The sequence below is a fragment of the Vigna unguiculata genome, chromosome 4 (assembly GCF_004118075.2).
Source record: "Vigna unguiculata cultivar IT97K-499-35 chromosome 4, ASM411807v1, whole genome shotgun sequence".
NCBI lineage: Eukaryota > Viridiplantae > Streptophyta > Magnoliopsida > Fabales > Fabaceae > Vigna > Vigna unguiculata.
In genome coordinates this window covers 32,370,980-32,374,994 of record NC_040282.1, presented here as the reverse complement: position 1 = coordinate 32,374,994, position 4,015 = coordinate 32,370,980, and the positions used below count along the sequence as shown (strand labels likewise).

Here is a 4,015-nt window from a genome sequence, read left to right as displayed (position 1 = left end):
GCTAACTTTTTTTTTTTCACAATTAAAAGTTATTGGCGATTTGACCTACAAGAAAGTAAAACAATTCCAATATACCATGACTAATACACTTTTTCTTTTTATAAAAAATTATCTGCTTCTTCACATAGATAAATAAAAATAATAAAATGAAATTTTAAATATTTTTAAATTTTAGCAAAACCCTATAAACAATAAATTGAATAGCAAATAGAATCAGACTCTGCAGAACGATGCAAATACTATTTTGGGTTTTCACAAGTTCTTCCCAGTTGAAGCTTTGGCGGAAAAAAAATCTATGGCCCTTTTTCTCTGCAAATTGATTCAGTCTCCCTTTCATTGATGGGGTGGTGCACAATGTGCTTCACTTGTTGCTGGAAAGACCACCCTGGTGATTTTATTTTTGTTTTTTCGAAATAGAGTTTTGCTGAATTTTGTAGTAAAGTTGTAAACTTGATTATTTTTATTGTCTGTCGTTTTTGGGCTGGGTTTGTCCAATGGTTTGGTTGCCTTTCTTTTTTGTTGATTGAGAATGTGGCGTCTTTGCTATAGAAGGAGAACACAGATAAATTATGTGTGAATGGCGAGAGTAAGAGAGGAATTATGCCTAGTAGCACATTTACCAAGAGGGTTTAGTGGCATTGAGGTTAATCTTTAAAACAACAAGCTTTAAGTGGTCATAACATTTTCCTGAGACAGATTATTCTCCTTGCCCAAGAATCAGGGGGTCAATATAATTTTGATTGCAAATGTTTTGTCCATTTAACGATGAGGAAGAGTTCTCCATGAAATGTCTCAAGAGCATGTCATTTGATATCAATCAATTAATAGTGTTGTTAAGGATTCTAGTTTTGGATAGAAAAATGACATTCGAGACAATTTCTTTGAAGAAGAGAATGATATGATTTTGACATGGTACATATAACTTTGAATTTTCTCTATAATTTTCATTTTTGTTTTTAGTTAAGTGGTTGAATAGTCACATGGAAGATAAAAAAATTCACAAGAAGGTAAATCATTCATGTGCTTAAGGTGGAATACATATAGTGAGAATTAAAGAGAGCATTAGTGAGAGTTAATTACTAGTCAAAATTAAAGGTAATTTAGTCGGAATTAATGTGAAATTTATAGGATCTTATGTAATTTATGAATTCTGAAATAATGTGTTGAGTTTCTAATTTCTTCTCATTTTTTTTTTGTCGAATTTCTTTTTCTCTTATCTTTTGTTTCTTTTTTTTTTTTTATCGAGTCCTTCTCTTTTAATTTTGTTTCTTCAGTAATTTATTATCTCTCTTTATCTCTATATATGCTCTTTCTTTTATTTTCTTCTTCTCTTCTTGAACTTCTCTTTCAATTTCCTTTTAATATATGAAACAAAATCATTAATTAAAAATTTGTGACACGCATGGAGTTGAGGAACAACTTTAGCACCATTTCCTGCCGTAAGTTAAAAAAAATTTAAAATTAAAATTGAATGTAAAAAAAATTACTGAACATTAAGAGCTGAAACTCTTTTACCAACTGACCAGAAAATAGAAAGTGTACTATTATGATATTTAATTTGGGGAAGAATATTAATACTATACTAAATCAAAATCATGAGAATGTGATGATAAGTTATAGGGTTGATTGTCACATATTATCCTAAAAAAATCAAATTTGGGTTCTTTTAACTCAACTCCATAAAGTTCTCACATAGATAAACTTTGCATTCTTTTAGTTCTCACATAGATAAACTTTGCATTCTTTTAGAATTCTTGTCTCTCTAATTGCATAACAAGTACATGGCTAAATTATTTAAAACCTTCTAAATTCCACATTAATTCCTGCCAAGTAACTTCTAATATCCACTATTAATTAACTCTCACTACTACTTCCTTTAATTCCTACTATTAGTGTTATTATTTCTACCTTGAGAACATGAATGATTCACCTTTACGTAGTTTTTCTATCTTCCCATATTCAACCACTTAATTACAAACATAATATAAGTTACAAAGAAATCCAATATTATATCGACCCTCTCAAGACTATTTTATGTAAAAATTATATATTGAACAGGCTCGGTGTGAATAATGATTTTCATTATCTTGGTTATGTAAGTAGCTCCTTCAGCACATCATAAGTAGAGGGTGTTGTTGTCTTTGCATATCATAGTTTAAATTGAAGTTTCTGTCAGCACATCATTATCTATGTCTTTGTGGGATTTTAAATTGAAGTTTCTGTCATGATTTTTGCTAGTCAATGCAAAATGCAATGGTAGTGGTGGCCGCAATTAAGGTATCATGTCCATGTGAAGTGATACAATTCATGATTTTAAACCTTGGATCACATTCACAGTTGTGGAATCGTGTTGGATGAAGGAACTTGAGTAAGATTTACAGTGGCAGAACATGAAATATCCTTCTGAAACTTTTGAAGACACAATATCATGTTCGAGAAGTAGGATCTTATCTTCTTCAATTGGAAATGGTTCAAACTTGCTTTTATTAATGGAAATAATTGATTCATATTCTTGCAGTAGTCCTTCAGGAACAACATCCATGTGTTCTTGAAGCAAAACCGGGTCTTTAATAGAGGCGGGACAATCAACAAGGGCTTTGATGCAGAGAAGAAAATCTGACATAGATCAATCTTCAAGAATCATCTATCTAAGCTCAATGCAAAGCTGCATCACTCCTGGTCTTGTTTATCTGTGAAAATATTCATGGATCTTATCCCATTCTTGAGAGGAATGAACACATCCATGTATGTGAGAGACAATGTATGCTGGATTAATACTTACCAGAATCACAATTGGCTTTGACGAGAAAATGAAGCAGAATAATAGGATTCACTACTACACATAACTGTGCTAACAGACGCAATCACTTTTGTACTGTTCAGTCTATAATACACAAATATATTTTCTCTCCAATATTGTATCAATTATATAGGTGTTATAGCAAAAGTAGCTAGTGCAGGGATCCTCAGCAAAAGATGATCTACAATCTCTCCTGGTGCTGCAGTTAAAGTCTCATAAGGAAGTACATCTATTGCTTCTTACTGAACCATTTCATGAGGTTTACTTCCCACTACCTTTGTTCTATCAACAGGTGGAGAATCTTAAAGACATTGGGAGACTGCAATGGAGACTGCAATAAGTGCCTTCTATCTCAATGATTTCATTGGAAGCTGAGGATTTGGCAATTCGTTTTCTTCATGGATACACAGCAGTTCCTGTGTGAAAAGGCATTTCTGATATTCTCAATTTGTGGTTATTTAGTGTATCTTTTTGGAAACGTGGAATGAAATGTTCCAATCGTTATTGGTCATTGGTTGCCTCTTCAGTTCATTCAGATTGAGCAGCTCAGCTAGCTTCTTTGTACTGTTTTGTTAATGTTCTTTTTAGGAGGTATCTTTTGCTAGATCTTCAGCAACGTTGACATGCAGGGTTGCATGTTCCTTTGTTAGCAATTTTTGCATTTTGGTATGTTTCCTGTGGATTTATTTTCCTTGCATGTGTACCTTTTCTATCTTGACAAGTTCTTGTTTTAGAAAAACTAGAAAAAGAACTATGTAGCTCACAATTTTAACAGAAAGTTTGGTTTTTTAATCTGATATTCCATTGTTTTACTACCAATTACCCTCATACATGTGAGAGGGGATACTTTTTCCTACCAATCCTATTATTATATTCTTAAAATAATTTAATCTGTAAATAAATCGTTTTATTATGGATCTGTGAAAGAGTCAAATTCAGTATTGATGGTTGCAGGTTAAACATTCAGAGGATCAGCTCTTTATACTTCTGACATTTTGATTGGTTTTGCATTGTTGAGACTGCTACTTCTAACATTTTAACTGGCTTTGCACCATTGAGACTGCTGCCAAGGTATTTGTATTGTTCAGATTATCTTATATTGATATATAAAACGGATTGCGCTCTTTTGTGATTTTGTCAAAACTTTATATATCTTTCTCATGTGGAATTGTCCAAAAAAATATGATATTATTAAGGAAAAAATCGCCCCTGATA

The 4,015-nt window shown here is 32.0% G+C and overlaps 1 long non-coding RNA gene across 1 annotated transcript; it reads left to right on the top strand.

Moving 5' to 3' along the window:
• The first annotated feature begins 231 nt into the window (after positions 1–231).
• LOC114182537 lies at positions 232–3,484 on the top strand. Its single transcript, XR_003604109.1, has 2 exons — positions 232–388; positions 2,239–3,484. It is a non-coding gene; the product is annotated as an uncharacterized LOC114182537 (long non-coding RNA).
• The last annotated feature ends 531 nt before the right edge of the window (positions 3,485–4,015 follow it).